Source organism: Phacochoerus africanus, chromosome 2 (genome assembly GCF_016906955.1).
Source record: "Phacochoerus africanus isolate WHEZ1 chromosome 2, ROS_Pafr_v1, whole genome shotgun sequence".
Taxonomy (NCBI): domain Eukaryota; kingdom Metazoa; phylum Chordata; class Mammalia; order Artiodactyla; family Suidae; genus Phacochoerus; species Phacochoerus africanus.
In genome coordinates, this window is record NC_062545.1 from 56,261,981 (window position 1) to 56,284,384 (window position 22,404).

A 22,404-nucleotide genomic window follows, 5' to 3' on the forward strand; every position below is an offset into this window, starting at 1 on the left:
TTACAAATACTTGCATTCTTCTTTACCATTCAGTTTCAATTTTAATTGTCTTATTATACTTCTTCCTAGCTTCATATTTCTCAAGCTGATGCTCTTTTGGTCTAAAAATATGCCAAAATATTGTCATACTGTCAACTCCTATGCATATGGCCTTTAAGAAGACCACAGTCTCTGATGAATTGGTTCACATAAGGTGAAATCTGACAGTCTGTAATTGAGTAGCTCACTAGGTTAGGATACATGCTTTTGATTTGCAATGCTATATTTTCAGCCAAGTCTTAAAACTTTTTTGTGCCTTAGTTATTTCCAAATGAAGATAAGAGCGTGGAGAGAATGCTGTTGATGCTTTGCCCATATTCCCCTTCTATACAGGAGCCTGCAGACCCAATGACTCCAACTGCATGCACTTGTGACTCTTTGCCTGCAGGCCTTCTCTGACCCGGTCAGAAACCTGGAGCGATAGTGCCCTGAGAGTAGACCTCAAGCCAAGACTGATGTGAACTGAAGCAAGAAAGTACCTTCTTTACCACTCAGGTGTGTTCTATGCTGCCTCCCAGAGGTCCTCACCAGAGGTGCACCTCGGTTACCAGCAGCCACAGTAATGTGTTTGGTAACTGAGCAGCCACATTATCTTCCCTTTCCTGTCTCACTTCCCAGCACTCCTATTTGAGCGTTCAGGGATCGCTGTCCAAATAAACCATTTGCCCCAAATCCCTATCTCAGGGTCTGCTTCCAGGCCAGCCTAACCTAAGGTTTATAGCTTTGAGTTATAAGGACATCAGAAGATAGTGAGGCTTTGAAGTCCTAATAATAACCATCAGTTATGTTACAAAGTACTTCCATACTCATTTTCTCATTAGATTCTCACAATCACTGATGGGTTATGATGGCTATTATGTATTCCGGTTGAATGTGGAGGACACTGAAGCTCTGTAGGTTTAAATGCCTTGTTAAGAGCTGGGAAGTTGGGCCTCTGGCCTTTAATTCAGACCTGTCTCCAAATGGCCACCGGCTTCCAACTCTTCTCTATATTCTCAGGTGCTGCTAGCCAAAGGCTTATAAGATGACTTTTTTTTTTTGTCTTTTTATGGCTGCACCCATGGCATAAGGAGGTTCCCAGGCTAGAGGTCTAATTGGAGCTGTAGCCACTGGCCTACACCACAGCCATAGCAATGCCAGATCTGAGCCGCACTTGTGACCTACACCACAGCTCATGGCAATGCTGGATCCTTAACCCACTGAGCGAGGCCAAGGATCGAACCCACAATCTCATGGTTCCTAGTCAGATTCGTTAACCACTGAGCCACGACGGGAACTCCATAAGATGACTTCTAATGCTTCTGCCAAATGTATATTCCATTAGTGTAGTTGAATAGCTATTTAACCTCTACTTACATATTAAATTTCATTGAAACATGTTAACTATATCCATTTGAGAACTTTGATTAGCCACTATTGTGTTTTAAGGTAAATTAAACATTTAGATTTAAATTTAAATTACATCTTGATTCTCTTTAGAGAAATGTTAAACATCATCACAGTCAGTTGTCCTTTAAACACTTTTGTGAATTTTTAAAATAATTTATGTTTTTTTAAAAAAATCATAGTTTCCTAGAGTTGGAGGAGACATTACAATTTAGAGATGCTGAAATCTCATCTTCAGCATCTCTGACAGATGGTCACCCAGCCTCCGCTATCATGCTTCTTATAATGGGGAGGTCACTGTCATACAAAGGGGTTTATTTCATTGTGGAGAAGTTCTGGTTGTTTAGAATTTCTTCCTTTCATTGAGTCAAAGTGGCTCTCATAATTTCCCTCTCATTAGTGTGGTTGAGACCTCTAGAAATAAACAGAACAAGTCTAATCATGTGTCTCAGCTTGGGCTTCTTTCTATGCTGAAATAATTCTTTAAGTCTGTCATCCTTTCCTGTGTTAGCATCCATGTGTAATTTTGCTCTGCATAGGTGGCTGTGCTGATTCCTCTAAGGCATGACTAGTTCTATGTTGTTGCAGTGAGTCTCTTTGCAGTGATGTTTTCATTCCTCTCTATGGGTCCCTGCATTCATGGCACCTTTGACTACATCAGCACATTCTATTATAATTAACATTCTATTTCTGCCCTAGATATCCTCCTTAAGACAGTCTCTAGCCTTGTCCCTCTTTCTCAATCTTCCTCTCACTCCCACCATCTTCTTTCTTTAGGATCTCCAAAATACCAAGAACGTGGATTTTAGAGTCTAGTAACTATGGGTTTTATCTTCACCACCACCACTGTATTAGTTTCCTTGAGCTGCTGTAACAAATTATCACAAACCGGGTGGCTTTCTACAACAGAAATGTATTTCCTATAGTTCTGGAGGTCAGAGTTTGAAATCAAGTTCTTGGCCAGGCTGTACTACCTCCAGAGGTTCTGGGAGAGAACACTTCTTTGACCTTCCTGCTGGTGGGGGCGATTGGCGTTCCTTGACTTGTGGTTGCATCTCTCTCCCCTTTGTTTTCATTTTACCGTGTGTGTGTGTGTGTGTGTGTGTGTGTGTGTGTGTGTGTGTGTGTTTGGTGCCTAATCTCCCTATGCTCGTCTCTTACGTGAACCATTGTGATGCATTTAGGATCCATCCTAATGATCTCGGGGTATTTCCTCATCTCAATTTAGAAACTCAGTTTAATCTCATTTTTGATTGAATATACATATCAGAGCACTAACTGCCCCCCCTTCACCAGAATTTTCTAAGATTTGATGGCTCTGTATAAAAGGCTTGAAATTTAAAACAAATCCTCCCCCCCCCCCCGCCCCCAAACTCCACTGTGTATGTATATGTATATCCAGGGACAAAGCAATCAGAAAATTGTCTTTTTGTTTTCCTTTTGGAGGACCAGAAAAGCAATTGTTCACATCAGAAGTCTGGATTTTTCTTTCTTTCTTTTTTTGTCTTTTTGCCTTTTCTAGGGCTACTCCCGTGGCATATGGAGGTTCCCAGGTTAGGGGTCGAATCGGAGCTGTAGCCACTGGCCTACGCCAGAGCCACAGCAATGCCAGATCCGAGCCACGTCTGCAACCTACATCACAGCTCACAGCAATGCTGGATCCTTAACCCATTGAGCAAGGCCAGGGATCGAACCTGCAACCTCATGATTCCTAGTCAGATTCGTTAACCACTGAGCCACGATGGGAACTCCAGATGTCTGGATTTTTCAACACCTTCACACACACACACACACACACACACACACACACACACACACACACTAATGTTTTAAAGTTTCTGTATGTTACAACCTTTGATTTAAACAGTGTTTGGTACCTCCATCCCTTTTTAAAACCATCCTTTTAATGATTATACACACACAGAACATACACTCGTACATACGCACAAGCAGAACCCTATTCAGGCAGCATCTCCAGCAAAGATGAATATATGAACGGCTAAAAGGTCCCATCACAGTTCATCACATTTACATGGCAACAGAAACTGTAGCGCGTCAGTCTGACCTGGGGGTCTGGAGGCATTACAGTTTATTAGGCAAAGCTTTTACGACACCCTTATTTGCAGAGATGTTTCCGTCAGAGCAATACCAAAATGACCTCTCAATGGAGAAAATGGGAATAGCTGGAAGCTTGTCAATCTTCAGTCTTTCAAATGTAGCATTTCGCAATTTTGTTATCTGCTGCGGAACCGTAGAGAGGCAAGAGTCTGACAAATATCTTTCAGCTCTTATTAAGATCAAACTCCACAGTCTGTACCTTGTCAATTGTCATATTCATCAACAGCAAGAGCTCACCTTTGAAACCATGGAGATTAAGAAAGATGGTGGCTAGATAAAGCTATTGCAGAGGATTCAAATATATAATGGAATTGACTGGAAATTTAAAATAATATGTTAAACTTTTCCCCCAGAAATGTAGTCTGAGGTTGAGAATATAGTTGCAGAGTTATAGTTACTACACTTAATGTGGATATGAATGCAAATAAAAGGAAAATGCAAGATTTTTTTCTCCCCCGAAGAGATTCCTTTTTACCCACCACTCCACATCAGAGTGAAGAAATAAGGATATTTCTTCACCAAACTTAATGCCATACCGTATCCAGCTAGTAATACATCCCTTCAAATTAAGTTTTAAAGACAAAACTCCAATCAGCAATCCCAGTCAAGGTATTACTTCAATCAAAAATTTTTTTTGAAGGGCGGGCTGATTAAAAGATGAGTTTATAAATACAAATAAAGAGGGAGGATAGTAAAGTAAAAAATAACCCCCCTAGGACTTGGAATTGATCATCTTAGGGCTTAAAAATAGGAAATATTTTAAATATCAAGTACTCCAAGAATGCAAAATTCTTAAAGACATGAATGATTAATATGGTTTTAGTATTTAATTTCCCCTTGGGCCAGCCCTGTTCTCTTATCTGAAGGCAGAACTGATGTGGCTTTTGGGGGGCGGGGGCAGGTGAGGGGGGAAAGAATAAGCCAAAAAATACCACCTGCTCCCTAAAAGAGATTCCTCATCAGTCCTTGAAACTTTAGTCTTTCCCTTTATGTTTTGTGTCATTTTCTCTCCAAAGTCTCAGTAAAAATGGATCTACCCAGAAATGCTACCCTCATTGACCTAGGGGTTCTCAGGCTTTAACAAGCAGGAAAACTGCCTGGAGAGCTTGATGCTGGTACAGATCCTTGGGCCCAGGCTCAGTGATTCTGACTCAGTATGTCCCCTGGTGGGGTCTAGGGATTTGTTTTAAAAAAACAAAACAAAACAAAACAAAACAAAAATAAGCTCTTTAAGTGAATCTCATACCTGGACCACATTTTGAGAAACCCTGCCCTTGACTCAACAGAACATGGTTGTCAACATATTTTAGAAAGAGAAAGGAGAGACGTGGAGAAGTAGGGAGGGTATGGCCAGGAACAGGGACTAGGAGGCAATGTGGAGAGTCTGACTGGACTGGCGGAGGGTGATTTAGGGCAAATAAGGAACCACTTGAGAGTTTGGAAAACAGTGAGCATTTATTCAACCAGATTTTAAAATAAAGGCTATACAAATCACCCACAGACAAAAAGCTTGAGTCCATGGATTTATTAACTAGAAAATTCCACTTGCCTCCACAGTACTCCCACCACACACACACACACACACACACACACACACACACACAGAGCGTTCACTGCAGTTGTTTGTCTCATTAAATTCTAATTTTTCTTGTCCTTTGAAGGGTCAGCTATGTGTGAGGTTATTCTTAAATACTGTACCTACATAATACTTCAAATCTAGCTGAAAATGAGAAAAAAAAAATCAACGAGACTCGTTCCTTGAAATTTAGGTGAACAGCTCACCCCATTCCTTGTACCCCTCACGGGTTACAGATTTCAGCCTTTTTTGGCCACTGATCTTTGTTTACACTTCATAAGAGTTGACCTTAGGCCACAAATTACCCCAATACTGACGTGCCCCCTGGGAGTACTTTTCCTTCTCCTGGTCAGTGTTCCAGCTGAGTTGTGTGGATTCTCTTATGTGGGGATGGGTTGGGGAGAAGGCATGTCTCAGCTCCCGACCTCTATTCAAACAGAGCGTCTTGAAATTTACCTTCTTTATTTGAAATTATGTAATTTTAAAAAGTGAAACGCCTTCCAAGCCTCCCTCAATGGGAGATCTGCACATTTTTCTTTCTTAAAAAAAAAAAAAAAAGATAATTGCCAAAATAACATAAGTAGAAAATTCAGATGAGAAAAACAGAGCAATATCAGACATAATAGAGACAATTTCTGTTAACCTTCATGTTAAAACTTCCTTTTAAGCTTTTTGCTTATTTCTGTGCATCTATTACATAGACTATTTTAAAAATCAAAATGGCATCATACTTTATTTAGTTTTAAAACTGTCTTTACCCAGCTAACAGTATATTATGAACATTTCTCTATATTAATATAGGTTCTCCTATGATTTGAAATGGCTACATTAATTGCCCAAGCTGTAGATATAATTTATTTAACCATTTTTTTCTTCTGTTATCTCTTAAGGTGGTATTTAGTTGGTATAATTTATCCATATTGTAAATAATGCTCTGCTGAGTCAGGTACTACACAAATCTTTGTGCACATCTCTGATTATTCCTTAGGGCAAATTCCTAGAAGTGAAATTTTTGGAACAAAGGTCATGCAGTATTTTAATGCTTTTGAAACATCTTGTCAAATCGCCCTTCAGAAATAATGTGCTAATTTACACTCACAGCAGCCGTGGGTGAGAGTGACTGTTTCCTGCACACTTGCCACCACTGGAAATTGTTATTTAAAGACATCTTTGCCAATTTCCACTTAATACATAATGATGATGGTTAACACACAGAAAAAATGTCTTTTAAACAAATTCATTGACTTCTAGCAAACACTGCCCTTGATAATCAAAAATAAAGTATCATTGATTCTTGGTTTTTCCACTGGATTAGTGGTTGACAATTTTTTTATGTTACCAGTTAGTAAATATTTTACATGTGTGGGCCATATGATCTCTGTCACAGCCACTCATCTCTGCCATTGGGGTGCAAAGGCAGCCACAGATAATACAGAAATCAATGAGCATGGCTGTGTTCCAACAAATCCTTATTTACAAAATGGGAGGAGGGTGGGATTTGGCACAGGGGCTAGAATCAGCTGGCCCCTGCTCTAGACATATTGAAAATTCATTATGGGTTAGCAGCTACAGTCCTAAAAAATGTAGGAGAGGATCTGGTAGCAGAAATGATAACAGAGTATGTCAATACTATGATACAAATACCTAGGTGCTGAGTCAGAGAACAGAACAGAGCTGAGTCTTGAAGGCCCAGTCAGTGTTAGTCAAATGAAAGCAGGAAGGTTTGGAATGTGGGGGTGGAGAGTGGAATGAAAGGCATCCAAGGGCGAGAAAACAGCGTGTGCAAAGGCCCAGAAGAATCAGAAACTACAAGTAGTTTCCTAACAGAAGGTGTGCAGAATTCAGGTAGTATATTAGTCAGGTGAATTCTGCAGAGAAATAGAACCGTAGAGGTAAATGCATGGGGGGGGGGGGGTTATTATGAAAAATTGTCTCAACTGATTATGGAGGCTAAGAAGTCTAATAGTCTGTAGTCTTGAGCTGGAGACCCAGGAAGCCCATGGTATAGCTCCAGTCTGAGTCCAAAGCCTCAGGTGTGCCAATGGTTTTAGTCCCAGTCTGAGGCCAGAAGAAGGTCAGTGTCACATCTCAAGCATTCAGGCAGAGACAGTAAATATTCCTTTCTTTTGCCTTTTTGTTCAAAGCAGGCCTTCAACAGATTGGCTGATGCCTACCCACAGAGGGAAAGGCAGTCTCCTTTATTCAGTCTGCAGCTTTAAATGTGATGATCTCCTGGAAACTCCTTCACAGGCATACCCAGAGATAGTGGGTTTTTCTTTTATTATATACAATGATTTTTATTTTTTTCCATTATGGCTGGTTTACAGTGTTCTGTCAATTTCCTACTGTACAGCATGGTGACCCAGTTATACATACATGTACACATTCTTTTTTCTCACATTATCATGCTCCATCATAGGTGACTAGACATAGTTCCCAGTGCTACACAGCAGGATCTCATTGCTAATCCATTCCAAAGGCAAGAGTCTGCATCTATTAACCCCAAGCTTCCAATCCACCCCACTCCCTCCCCTTTCCCCTTGGCAACCACAAGTCTATTCTCCAAGTCCATAATTTTCTTTTCTGTGGAAATTGCAGCACTATTCACAATAGCCAAGACATGGAAACAACCCAAATGTCCATTGACAGATGATTGGATTAGGAAGATGTGGTATATATACACAATGGAATATATATATACAAAATGGAGTACTACTCAGCCATAAAAAAGAACAAAATAATGCCATTTGCAGCAACATGGATGGAACTAGAGACTCTCATACTGAGTGAAATAAGTCAGAAAAAGACAAATACCCTATGATATCACTTATACCTGGAATCTAATATACAGCACAGAGATAGTGTTTAGCCAGATATCTTGGCATTCCATGACCCAGTCAAGTCACCATAATATCAACCATCACAGGTAGAAAAGCAGTGAAGCTGAGCAGATCAGACTGTGGAGGGTGCTATAGTCACGTCTAGGGGATGACATTATCTTGAAGGATAAAGATCCTCCCTGAGGACCCAGAGGAAGATTCTAAGCTACAAAATGACAGAATTAGATACTGGTTAAAAAAATTTCTTTGGTAATTGTACTATGGTCATCTAGGAGATTAGTACTGGGGAACGCTGACTGGCTGGTATATAGAAACTTGGTACTGACTTCACAACTTCTCCGTAAATCTAAAATTACTTCCAGCTTGAACGTTAAAAATATCTTTCTGGCAGCAGTGTGGAGGATTAAGTAGAGAAGTAGGCTGGCGGGGTTGTAACAATAATCCAGGTTGAGGAGGGTCTGAAATTAGGAGCCAGTCGAGGCAGGACTCAGGGACTGACTGGATGGGTTGGACATAGAGCCATTCCAGGGACAAGGCGGGCATTAAGTGGCAATGTTCCTTCCCTGATAGGACAAAGAAAGGCACATTTTTAGGTGGATGTGGAATAAGGCCAAATGTTGGTGAGTGTTTAGAGAAGTTGAATGACTTCCTGCTAGCTAGAAAAGATTTTCGAGTGAACTTTAACTGGGTCTCTCATCCTTCATCACAAGGAAATACTCAGTGTTCCTACCTCTTTCAAGAGCAAGGAGATGGCCAGGCTGTTAATGTGTGCCCCTGGATTTATGCCTGACTTGGGAAGAGTAGGAGGGAGTCACTAGGCCCTATAAGAATGCACTACTAGTCAGGCATTGATGTTTCAGACTATTCTGAGTGCTTCTTTGAAAATTGTTGAGTTTATAGGGTAGCCTTAAGGAAGATTCATGAAGTAACTCATGTTCTCCAGTCTCAGAATGCAGTTCTCAGTGGCTCCCAGCCTTGGGTAAGATCCCGTAATGGCTTTTCCCTTTATCATTTCAACAAATGCAGTGACCCTAAAGATATCAGCTAGATTGAATACAGGGTTATTCTTCCTCAGGGAAGACATTTAGAAATATGCTTTACAAAACCATTTCTCGGGGGTTGTTTTTCTTCTTTAATTCATGGCTGGCCATATGATGATAAGATGACTGGCTGAACGTGAAATATTTAGATATTTGTTCCATATAATAGTCCAAACTGGCTTATTTTAGAGTCTGAATGCATTGACTTAATCAATTATGTTGCTGTCATCCAATCAGTTTGCTGTCACTCATTCTAAAAATAGAAACTTGGGAGTTCCTGTTGTGGCTCAGTGGTTAACGAATCCCACTAGGAACCATGAGGTTGTGGCTTCAATCCCTGGCCTTGCTCAGTGGGTTAAGGATCCGGAGTTGCCGTGAACTATGGTGTAGGTCACAGACACGACTCAGATCCCACATTGCTGTGGCTCTGGCATAGGCTGGCAGCTATAGCGCCGATTAGACCCCTAGCCTGGGAACCTCCATATGCTGCAGGTGCGGCCCTAGAAAAGGCAAAAAGACAAAAAATAAATAAAAAAATAAAATAAAAATATCAACTTTTCAAATACTCCTAATTCCTTTGACAAATTTGATGTAGTCTGTCTTTTAAAGTGTGCCTCAGAGCAGTTAGGAAGGCAAATACATACTGAAAATGTAGATTCCGAATTTCATGTTACATTGTTAGATGCATTTCTCAAATGATTTGAAATGTTAGAGGAAAACTAATTCAGAAGCTCTCGATACTGTTTCCCAAATCGTAAGCTTGGTACTGAGAGAAGAAACACAACTAATTAAGAACGCTTTCTGTATGTACAGGATTGTAGATGCTAGGGACAAAGTAAGATAAATGGAAGAAGAAAGAAAAAATCAAAATAAAAGAAAGCATAGTCTGGCCCTCAAGGATTTATTAACAGGAAGATGAAGGGCTAGGTATCTTATCTGCTTATATAGGAGAAGGAAAACAGAACTTTGATTTCAGGGTCAGGTGAAATATAGATCGAATGTTTTGAAAGTACTCATTTAAATGCCAAATAAGAACATATTTATAAACATCCAAGGGAATGACAACTTATTGTTTCCCAAGGTACAAAAAGATGATAAAATGTAATCACTACATGTCAGCAGGATAAAAGCCCAGGCCTCCAGGAACACTGCAGCCAACCAATGGAGCTTAGATTTCCCAATCTTGGCCCAGGAACGTCTGACTCAGGTGATAACTTTGATTCACCACTCAGCCATTTGGAAAAAAAAAGAGCAATAGAAGTTAATCTGCTGGATAACTTAGTTGATGGAATTTTCAGCCAGAAACATCTGAGTCTCCATTTCCAGCATCATGGACTTAAAGGAGATACTTCCTAGGCAGTACTGACAAATACAGGATTGAGTGCTGTCCTCTGTCTAAACTTTAAGACAAAACATGTTTGGAAGACTAACAAATAAGCTGGCCCCTACATTTCCAGGATGACATACAGACTCCTTTCTCACCAATGTACAGTCCACCAAAAAGGAACTCTAGTTTACTTTTAGATAGAAAAAAAGAGAGAGAGAGAGAGAGAGATTTTCTAAAGGGTCATCACAAAATAGCTGTCTTAGACTAAGCAGTCGGTTTTGATCTTAGCAGACGAAGAGTTGCTTTAGTTGTACACTTTTGACGACTTAACTCAAGGCTTTCAAAAGGAAAACATTCAAAAGAACCCCCAGTGAGTCAGCAAAGACTTTGAAAAGATTGTGTATATTTTCTAAAGCATATTTTAGAAAATCACGTACAGGGGGGAAAGTGTAGAACATGTACCCACAAGAGCTAAATTTAAAAAATGTGCGTAGCAGTGAACACATGCAGAGCATATGGATGCAGCTGACGGAAGAGTTCCTGGCTTCCAGTCAAGACACCACTCACAGCAGATGCACCGTCATAAATTTGAGCTACACAAGCCACATCCTCACTGGTCAGGTTCCAGTCAGTTGTCTTCGAATCCAGTATGGTTGGTGCACACTGGAACTCCAGCTTGCATTTTGGTTGGAGGAAAGAGCAATTACTCTGTGAAAGGTCAAACACACATATCCCATCCCAGACAAATAAATACTCTTTCATGCCGTACCTCTCTCAAGACATTGGCAAGTCAAGTCCCTGGCAACTTTTCATTTTAGCTTTCTTGCCTAACAGATTTTGCCCAGCAATCTGTCATCTGATTCCAATAGTACAGCAAGGATGAGCAGCAGTCCTTGGTAGTAACCTCTGCAAATTTTTAGAATTAAGTTATACTTCTCAAGCAGATTAAAAGGCTCTGAGTAGAACATCAGGATAGCCTTTATAACACTTCCTTTCATGGCCAATAAATAAATAAATAAATAATAAACAAGAGAACTTCTTTTATTTGTTGATGGGGCTACTTGGGTGTTCATTTAAAATCTTGACACACTTTTAACATATTTATAAAATATGTAAATATTTTATGATACAGTATTTTATGAATCAAAGAAAAGATTTAAATCACCTCTATATGGACCTACAGATGCACTAGTTTGTGTTCTCTGCTGACAGATTCAATAACCCGAAGACTCTTATGATAAAAGGTGCAGGATTTAGCTGGCCCAGCAACTATTAAAATGCATTCCTCTCAAACAATCAACTAGATGGTCAGTTTGGTCCTTCATTGGATGGGTAGGTAGAGCAGATGTTGGGAAGGAGGAGCCTGCTTTGCAAAATCCTTTTGACAATAATTTGATATATCTGGCAGAATTGAATCTGCTAATTTGATTCTTCGATTTCTAGGTGGTAGAACAGTACCAGATGCCTTGCAAAATATTAGCATCCACGTTTAACTGCTCCTCATCACATCCTGTTCACTCCTCTTTGGGGAGCTTCATATTAAATTAGATGCAGCTGCTGAGTGAAAGATTTCTTTCATGTTCCTATTTAGTATGAAAACAATAGCAAAAATAAACACTCGATTTCCTAACTTTTAGGAATTCTTCCTTTAGTTTTGACTCCCCTTCTTCCTTCCTTCCTTCCTTCCTTCCTTCCTTCCTTCCTTCCTTCCTTCCTTCCTTCCTTCCTTCCTTCCTTCCTTCTTTCTTTCTTTCTTTCTTTCTTTCTTTCTTTCTTTCTTTCTTTCTTTCTTTCTTTCTTTCTTTCTTTCTTGGAAGGGTGACTGTTTGATCAAGGTACTATACTATATTAGAGAGACCATCCGACTAAAAACAGACAAAAATTCCATGGTGACCTGTTTGCCGCCTCTGCCTCCACCCCTCTAACAAAACTCCCTAAATGTGCCTAGGGTGGAACTTCTTGGAAATAGTACTTTGTCTCATTTCAAAAATTATATATATTATTTCTCTAAATTCTGACAATTTTGCATCACATTTTTAGTCATTTGATGCATTTAAGTGAACTGAACATTAATTCTACCTTATCTTCTTTTCTTAATTTCCATTGCTCAAAGAATTGTTATCACTTGTGGGTCACTAGTTTTCAAAATAGAAGACATGGGAAAAATGGAAGTTTCATCCCTGGTCTGTATTACAGCTTCTGACATATTTTTAGATGTCAACAAGTAGTGTCAGGGTAACAACTGTTAAAATGATTCTTATTTAATTCCCATAAAGGAACGAAGCTTTCCACAGAGAGCTTTGTGTTCATACCTGGCTGATAAGCAGAAAATCTGATTCTCTTTTCTCTCTTTCTCCTTCTCTTCCCTCTGAGTTTTATTTCAGACTTGCAAGTGGCAAAGAACTGCTGTTTTTCAGCTCTTTGCAGTGGAATAATAAACAAGAGGAATGTACCCTATCAACAAATCAACTAGATGGTCAGCTTTGGTCCTTCATTGGGTGGGCAGAGCAGATGTTGGAAAGGAGCTCAGATGTTGCTCATGAGCTCAGGTGGCCCAGACTTTGGGATAACTTAATTTGGAGTCTGTTTCCTGAGTTACATTTGCCTGACAATGCAAAGTACTCTAAAGGGTAAACCTGGGAGGCAAAGCCTGGAATAGGGTCTTTGTTCTGGGGCTTTTACATCTCTTAAGTCATTAATACTTTATCAACTGCCTGTGGAATAAGAAATGTTTGGGTAGGCTGGTTCTAGCAAAAAGTGTCTTTTCCCTTCAGACAGGTCTCAGCAGAGCTGCCATTTCCAGCTGACTCCAAGAGGCACGACGGAGTGCCAGATTGTCATTTAGTTTAACTCCATGGAAATGAGGCAAGGGAATCTGACCATGACTAAACCTTCATATCCGGCAAAAGAACACAGGGCAATCAAGGTGGGCTGCTGTTGTCCTAGGAAGACAGACTGTTGCTGGGTTTATGAGATGTGCTAGGCAGGGAGAAAGGGAGTACACAGGAGCACAGAGGTGACAAAACTCTTACAATTCCTTCATTCAGGCCTTTCCTTGTGCCAGAACTGAAGCACTTCCTTTAAGGAAGCTTCCCCAAAGACAGCTGTGGCTAGCTTTCATCACCAAGGAAAGGAAAACAGAAAAACTGACCCACCAGCCCCTGGAGGCATGACTACAACTCTCCAAAGAGAATTAGCTCAGTTGACTCTTCTAGCTGTTTTCCTTGTCTGATTTCTGTGTGGGTGTTTTATGCGTGCGCAGAAACACACACACACACACACACACACACACACTTCTTCATCCTATAGGTATTACAGTTCTGCTAAGTTGCCTCACACAGGACTTAGAAGGAAAAAAAATGTCTCCAAATAAACTGAGCTCTCTCTCTCCCCATCCTCCCTTCTTACCTCCCTCCCTCTAGTTAATTCTTAAATGGCCTAGTTTGAAGGAACTCACTTTAAAAGGTAAACTTATTTAGTGTAATAACAGCAAAACTTTTTTTTCCATTGGTAAAATATCTTCTCAAGTCCATTATAGAAGCACATTTTAGCATATGAGAAAAAATGCTCAATATCACTAGTTATTAGAGAAATGCAAATCAAAACTAAAATGAGGGACCACCTCACACCTGTCAGAATGGCCATCATTAACAAGTCAACAAATGACAAATGCTGGAGAGGGTGTGGAGTAAAAGGTACCCTCTTCCACTGTTGGTGGGAATGTAAATTGGTACAACCACTATGAAAAACAATATGGAGGTACTGTACCTCAGGAAACTAAATATAGAGCTATCATATGATCCAGCAATTCCACTGCTGGGCATATATCCAGACAAAACTTTCATTGAAAAGAATACAGTCACCTCCTCATGTTCATAGCAGCACTATTCACAATAGCCAAGACATGGAAACAACCTAAATGTCCATCCATGGGTGAATAAGATGTGGTACATATATAAGATGGAGTATTAACCATAAAAAAATACAAACTAATGCCTTTGCAGCAACATGGGTAGATCTAGAGACTGTCATTCTAAGTGAGGTAAGCCAGAAAGAAAAAGACAAATACCATATGATATCACTTATCTGTGGAATCTAAAATATGGAATAGAAGATCCTACCTAAAAATAACAAACAAACAAACAAATCATGGCCAAGAAGAGCAGACTTTGGATTCCCAAGGGGGGAAGGGGAGGGAGTAGGATGGATGGGCATTTTGGGGGTTTTTTGGGTGCAAACTGTTATATTCGGAATGGATGGGCAATAGGATCCTACTGTAAAGCACAGAGAAATGTATGTTATTAGGTCACTTTGTTGTACAACAGAACTTGATGAAACACTGTAAATCAGCTATACTTTAATAATAATTAATCAATTAAAAAATTAAAAACAAACAAAAAAACACATTGTATATGTCAGTCTTTAAAAAAAAATTTTTTTTCTTATAGGATAGTTGATTTACAATGTTTCTTCAGTCTCCGTTGTACAACAAAGTGACCCAATCACACACACTTCCCTGTGCTGTACAGTAGGGCCCCTTTGCTCATCCATTCCAAATATAACGGTTTGCATCCCAAAACCCCAAACTGCCCACATCCCATTCCCTCCCCCCTCTCCCCAGAGATATGTCAGTCTTGCAGAGAGATGTTAAAATTTCATGGCCTCCCCAAGACGTCTTTGCTAGTCTTCTCACATTTACTAGAGTATGAGCAACATGTGTCACCATGTGGACCTGATCATCATATGCACCTAGTCCCCAAGGTGTAGAATGTGGTTCTAGTTTTCATGGACTAGATTTTAAATTTCCAGAAATCCTCCTGCTCACAGTCCAATTCCTATTAAGCACCAATTTAATTTCTTTCAGGTCTCAGGCCTGTGGCTTCTTGCTAATTTGCCAGGCTGCTTGTGGTATATTGATTGAGCAGTTCTATTCTTATGGACTTTTCAACTAACAGCAAATTTATATTTATTAGTTAGCGCAATGGGATAAGAATACTCAGCATGTATCCCAAGTTTCAGTTTAGCACTTCATTTTGCAAACTCTTTTACGTTGTTATTTTTATAAATTATTTCTCACGATAGTCCTAGGAGACCGGCTAGTGCTGTTGTCTGGAAACTGTCTGGGTTTTAGAAAGGGTACACGATGTGTCCTCAGACAGCAGCAGAGCCAAGATTAGAATTCACAGTTCCTGGGGCTCAGGCAGCCAGGCCTTGTTGCCCGTCTGATGTGTCCGCCCCCTTCCTTTAATTATATTAAGTTTTGGTGCCAGTGCAGAGTCACAGATTAAGATAAAAATCACACAGTGTGAATGGAAATGCAGTCCAGTCTGTAAAGGCAAAGCCCAGCATTCAGCGGCCTGAGTGGGACCTCAGTGGAGGTGGAAGTGTCCATCCTCCAGAGTCCCCGAGACAAAGGGGACTCCCCCAGAAGCTATTGCTTGTCCTTATCTGAGTCAGGCTGTTCAAACTGGAAAATCATTTAGTTCAACCCTTTGTTTTAGAGAGAGAGAAAGTCAGGTCTGGAAAGTTTGACTTGTCCAGGGCCTCAGGACAAAATCGGGTCAGGATCAGGGAAAGAATGCAGGTCTAGACACTGGCACTCTGCCCCCTAGACCTTCCTGTGTCTCAAGACTGGCTCCAAGCCACTGTCCACGGAGTTAGAAAGTGAAGGGAGGTATCAGTCAGTGGCCACGAAACATGAGTTTGGGGTGTCTCCTGGTTCAGGTGAAGCCCAGAGGTTGACCAATCTTGAGGATGAGATTAAAGTCAGAGAATAGGTGAGTAATGTTCTCTCTCTCTATGTCATCAAGTAACATTATTTGTTGTGTAACTGAAATTAGGTCTATAAAACTCAGAATGAATTGGAGACTTCAGATGTTACTGCAGACCGCTAAACCAAACCAATTACCCAGGCCCCCAGTGGAATACTGTGGTCTGAATGTGAGGGACAGTAATTTGTTATCAAAGCAAATTCTGTTGTCTTCATATTGCTAATGTGTAAAAATGATGAATGAGAAAACCCACGTTAGGAAAGATAAATCTATGTAATATACACTATTGAAAACATATTCTGGGAACCAGGGTTTCCCACACACCGCTCATTCACATACAACTGTCACCATTTTTACCATATTTTTGTTTGATTTTTAATATAAATAAATGATAAGAGGAATTCGGATGTAACCGTGAAGTCAGTAGTCACAGAGTCAATGCATGAGTGGGAACTTAAAGGACCCCAGGTCCAGTGCTCTGTCTATGACAGAGGGTTGCCCTATAAAAGTGAGGATATTATTTCCTGCTAACGACCCTAATAAACAAGAAACATGAATTGTAATAAACAATTTCTACTACCAGTGCAATATAAATATTTCCCTAGTTAATGAGATTGCAAAAATTTATATTCACTCTATGGATACTGTGGGGTTTTTTTTTTAATTATAATTATAAATGGATAAAGACTAACCTGACCCAAACACAGGATCTGATATCTAAGAACTACAAAACCAACCATACCCTCTAGTAAGCATGTTTATAGGAGCTAATACTAACAATCCAAAGAAATAAATCAATGACCTAACACCTCCTCCTTGAACCTGTGGCCCCTTTCTGCCTGTTCCTGTAATGTGCTATCAGTTGGTGAGCTGGACGGGACACTGGTTCACCAGCCTGCTGTGTGTGGGAGGATGACGTCTTTCCCCTCTTGGTGTCTCTGTTGACCCTTCAGGAGGTCATTTGAGGCTGAAAGTTTCATCCTACGTTTCATCCTAGAATCTCTCTCACGTCTATCAGTAATGAAGCAATTGTGAATCCTGCCATAATAAATCTGAGTCAAAGTAAAGCCAATGCTCCTTTCCCTTCAGTGAGTACAGAGTGTACTGGGGTTCAGACAGATGAGGAAGTTTTTGTGCAGTGCCCTGATTGGAGGAAGACTGGAGGCTCCATCCTCTGGCATAGAGCATCTCTAAATGCTTTCCCTGTGCTTATTGCCATTTGCTTTAGAATTCTGATTGCCAAGGATTTTAAGCTTTGTCCATGAATTTCTAATCCTTTCTTTCAAAGTTCCTGCTTCAGTAGATGTCTGACTTTTTATGCACTTTGAATTAATTTGATGCTGGCTAAAGAAAAAAAAAGTGCATACCTACTAAGTACCAAACATAGCATTAGACTCTAGGGGTCTTACGATAAATAGGACATGGGTTTTTACTTTCAATAAACTTTTATTGCTTTGTCTTTTTAGGTTCTTTTAATTTAGAATGCCTTTGGATTACCTTATTACTCTATTTTATTTATGGTATTTATGAGTATTGGATAGAACTGTATTTATTTATTTACATGCTTATTGTCAATTTCCCCAACCAAAGTGAAGGTCCATAAGGCATGGATCTAGTCTGCTTTGATTACAACTATTGGACCTGAAATATGCTTGACTCACTGTAGGCATCCATAAAGAATGAGTAATCTACAGCCAGCCAACATTAGTTCAGTGCACTGAATAAGTCTGAGTGGTCTGAGGACATTACATCCTTTTTCCTCTAAGAACATAATTCTAATGACTGAGTTCAGAAGAATGGACATGAGCTCCCCTTGTACACTTTTGTTTTCTTAGAAGAGATTTGGGGCTATCTGTTGAAACCCATCTGAAGCTGCCAGGTTCTAATGGTTGGAGTGATTTCCACAAATTCTCAGAGGAGTAAAATGCTTTCCCAAGAATCCTTCAGACTTAGTTCACTTGGGCTGCTTTAACAGAATACCATAGACAGGGTGGCTTAAACAAATATTTATGTCTCACACTTCTGGAGGTTTGGAAGTCCAAGATTAAGGTGTCTGCAGATTCAGTGTCTGCTGAGAGCCTGCTTCCTGGTTTGTGGGTCCTTTTCACTGTGTCCTCACATAGTGGAAGGAACAACAGAGCTCTCTGGAGCCTCTTTTATAAGGGCATTCATCCCAACCATGACGGCTCCACCCTCATGACCTAATCACCTTCCAAAACCCTTGCCTCCCATTATCCCAAATCACATTGGGGTTTAGGTTTCAACATATAAATTTGGTCTTTTTTTTTTTGGCTATGCCCACAGCGTGCAGAAGTTCCTGGGCCAAGGGTCCAACCTGTGCCACAGTGGAGACATGAGCCACAGCAGTGACAACACTGGATCCTTAACCATTAGGCCTCCAGGAAACTCCCCAACATAGAAATTTTGTAGAGACCCAAACATTCAGTCAGTTGCACACTTTGTTCCAGGTCCTTGAGTTGAAAAAGTAGAAAACATTTTCATGTGGGTTCCATACCAACTCTTTATAACACAGTATCCAAAGACATCTGCTGCAGCACTTTTACCTTGAATAACGCAGAATTTAAACAACTCATCGAGTGGCTCTTGAGGAAACTGTCTCTGAAGGTGATCTTTACCATTTTGAGAAATTCTACAATTACAACTGGCCTCCACCTTGCACATGACTTTTGTGGTAAAAATCCTGTCTCCTGAGGCACCTTCTCTTCACCCTCTGAGGAAGATTCATCTCCTCCTGATTTATGGTACTGGAGTAAAAAAAGCATCTGGTATTGAGTGTTGTGATTATATACTTCTGGACCTTTGATTTAGAGCCTTGCACACAGAACATGCATGTGCACACTTGTGGGCATGCCTGCTTGTGTAGGTGGGTGGAGGACTGGGGGCTGGCCCTTGGCAGAATTTGAAACTGCACTGTGGTTGTCCTGTGCTTGGCTGACCCAGGGGGTGAGCAGACTCTGCATTCACGATGGCTTTGACTGCTGAGAATGTTATCGTTGAGTTTTACTAACCATGCCCTTTTCTTCGACTGTTAAATGTGTCAGATTTGGTGTAGTTAAAGAGGCACTCATAGGCATTTTCTTAAGGTCTCTGCATATAAGACGGTTCCGTAGCATGTCATACAAAGAATTTCCCAAGTTTCAGTGTTGACAGATGGTGCCGCTCTGCAATAGAAGCAGCAGTGGCCTCACGAGACTATTGATTTTGTTTGCAAGATATAAATCCCTCAACAGTGACTGATGGGCTGGTGAAAAGTGCTTCTTTAATAATTCAATAATTTCATTAAAAGAGCCAGTCCTAAGTGAAACAGAAGTGGACCGAGGCCCGACTATGGACTGCACTGAAGTCTTGTGTGAAAGAGAAGACCCTGGTTTCCTTGTTCTTGTTTATGTATGTTGTTGGCTTCAAGACAAAGTGAGTCTTTCCGTGGATGAATTCTGAGAAATAGGGCAAGTGACATCAGTTCTTCAGTGTGTCTTGGAGGAGCCGTTTTAAGCTGTATCTGCCCAAATTCAAGGCAACAGCTTGGTTCTTTTGCTTCAGAGGTAGACTTGAACATTGATCCATTTTGCCTGCTGCTTTCTTTTTTCTTAGCAGGCCCTCATTTCAATAGAAAATGGACTGTGTGTAGGCAGTAGACGCCAAGATGAGTGCAACACAGAACTTTAAATTAACCAAAGAATGACAGTCAAGAATGACATATTAATTGAAGTCTTCTTCCTCTGATGTACCTGAAGCAAGAAACAGCAAAAACTCTAAGAAAAAGTAAACAACATGGAACTAAACCATGGAAACTCCTGCAGACACAACTAACATTGACCCAAGGGTGTCTTCCTGCATTTTTATATTTATTATCCTAAGCAAGACAAAGTCCTATAGAATCAACTAGATTTATTTTATCTTGATTTACTTCAGAAGAGATTTAGAACTGCAGCAAATTCATGCATTATGCTTATTTTTACACAGGCATTATAAACTGTTCTGTGTATTTTGTTATCTGATTAGGGACACCTAGATCATCAAAAAATACTTCTTAAAGTAATATCATTAAGAGTTGTAGAGTAGGGAGTTCCTGTTGTGACTCAGCAGAAACGAATCTGACTAGCATCCATGAGGATGCAGGTTTGATCCCTGGCCTCGCTCAGTAGGTTAAGGATCCCGTGTTGCTGTGGCTCTGACATAGGCCAGTGGCTACAGCTGTGATTTGACCACTTGCCTGGGAACCTCCATATGCCATGGATGCAGCCCTAAAAAAAGACCAAAAAAAAAAAAGTTGTAGAGTAAATGCACATACACTTTATTCTTTTAGGTATGTCTCAGAAAAAACAATTTTGATATGCTAATGGATTCTAATGGGCAAGTAGCTATTAATTAAATAAATAACCCATTAGACTGAGAAAGGAAATGTCAATACAAGGACAGCCTACTAACATTGTTGGAGAATGGTAATTAATTTATCTTTAGCAGTGACACAGATATTTGTATTTCATCTTGTAGATAGCTGTGTCAGCTGCACCCAGTTAATTAAATTAAACCAGCAATTATTTAGTACATTTCTACAGTTTGCACAGTAAAAACTTGGAATAAAACACAAAAAAGTAGAAAACAGGGTCTAGCTTCTCAGAGAAAATATAGCATAGTTGGGAGAAGCAAGACATAAATAGGTTTTAAATATAATGGCTGTATGTGCTAACATATTAAGAATGTTTTCAGGCATCACATCATTAATTATCTACCATTTTTATCATCATCCATCATGATTTACTCTCCTTCATTGAGGAGTGCTAGGTAGGGGAAAATAGTGCTGGGATAGGGCCCTGGAATATCAAGAAGGTGTAAATTCTAGCCTCTACACAGGAAACCAATGATTTAATTTGGCAGATTGATTGCTAAATGAGTCTCTGCCAAAGCAGAAAGTCCCAAGCATGGGAAAGGGAGAGAGAGTGAGCAAGCAAGGATTTCTGACAAGTTTGCAAAGGAGGAGAGCTTGAAAACTTGAAGTATAGATAGAACAGAACTAAACAAAGGAGGAGGAGCTGTTGGCTCAGGTGGGGACAAAGGCAGGAGCCAGCATCATCATGGGGTGTTGAAGGGGAGATGGGAGAAGAGATTTATGTAACTGGGACGATGATTTGTAGATTCTGAGGATTGAAGAATTTGGACTCAGTCATCCTGGGGAGAGTAACAGCATTAGAGTGCTCTCAGGAAGATTGATCAGATGGAAGAGCATCAGATGGATCTGTGGCAGGGAGCAGAGGCTGGAGGAAGCAAGACTGGCTGGGAGGCCCTTGTGAGGGGCTGAAACAGCTGCATGCCTTCCTACACCAGATCTCAGAGTCGCTCAGGGATAGGACAAGTATCTTGCCTTTCATTTGTTTCCTTGTTTGCTTTTCTGATACACTCAGTGCAGAATGTACAATGCAATGTAATAACCCCTTGTAGGACCACTAACTTATGAGCTATCTAAAGACAGGCGCCATCCTTTGCCATTGATAACTGTATTTGGCCTCCCGGAAAAAGAGCGCCTCATGAATAAAACAAGTTAAAGAATCTAAGGAGCTGGAGCAGAGGTCATTCCATAGTGAAGTGATAAATTCTGTTACTATCAGAGCCTAGTCTCAAGCAATCATTATTGAATTACCTGGTAATAACAACTGGGGGGGAACAAAATACACAGCCTAAGCACAAAGTAAATGCAAATTACTAGCTTCCTGGAGATCCGATCAAAGAAAACTTAGGTTTTAATTAAACTGTGACCAAGTTAATTGAGAGTTACTGTATTGTGTGATAGATAATTATCAGCCAGAATGGTATTTCTTTTGCTGCAGCATCCTTTTATTATTTTTTTTTTAATCTCCTTTTCCTTCTCTGAAAATGCAGGAGTCCCTTTAGCCTTTTAGTTACAGTTATAGGGCAAAGAATTATGTTAGCCGAATGTATTAAACATTAATTTAACAGAAGCCCAATACTGGAAGCCTGATTTTTCTCTCTAATTATATTGCAAATTCTCGAGATCAGTTTGACAGCGGTACATCTATTTTTTACCATGAGCTTTTTATAAAATGTGGTAATAATAGTAACTAATGATCGTAACGATAATGATACCTGTCATTTTTCCCCATAGTCGCAGGATCGTTTTGTGCTGAGTGTTCACAACTGAGTCATAACTGTCTGTGTTAAAGGATTGTTCCTAGGTTTTACTTATCTGGTTCAGCAAATATAGAAGCCTTTTAATTCAATTGGGTTCTTGGCTGATTTGTCTCTCACTGTGATTAATCAATGGGAACTA

At 40.1% G+C, this 22,404-nt stretch overlaps 1 long non-coding RNA gene across 1 annotated transcript in view; it reads left to right on the forward strand.

Moving 5' to 3' along the window:
• Positions 1 to 376: 376 nt before the first annotated feature.
• Positions 377 to 22,404, forward strand: part of LOC125121025 (uncharacterized) — a 36,077-nt gene continuing 14,049 nt past the window's right edge. Inside the window, exon 1 of the long non-coding RNA XR_007133377.1 lies at positions 377 to 534. This is a non-coding gene — a long non-coding RNA (uncharacterized LOC125121025). The remainder of the gene's footprint in view (positions 535 to 22,404) is intronic.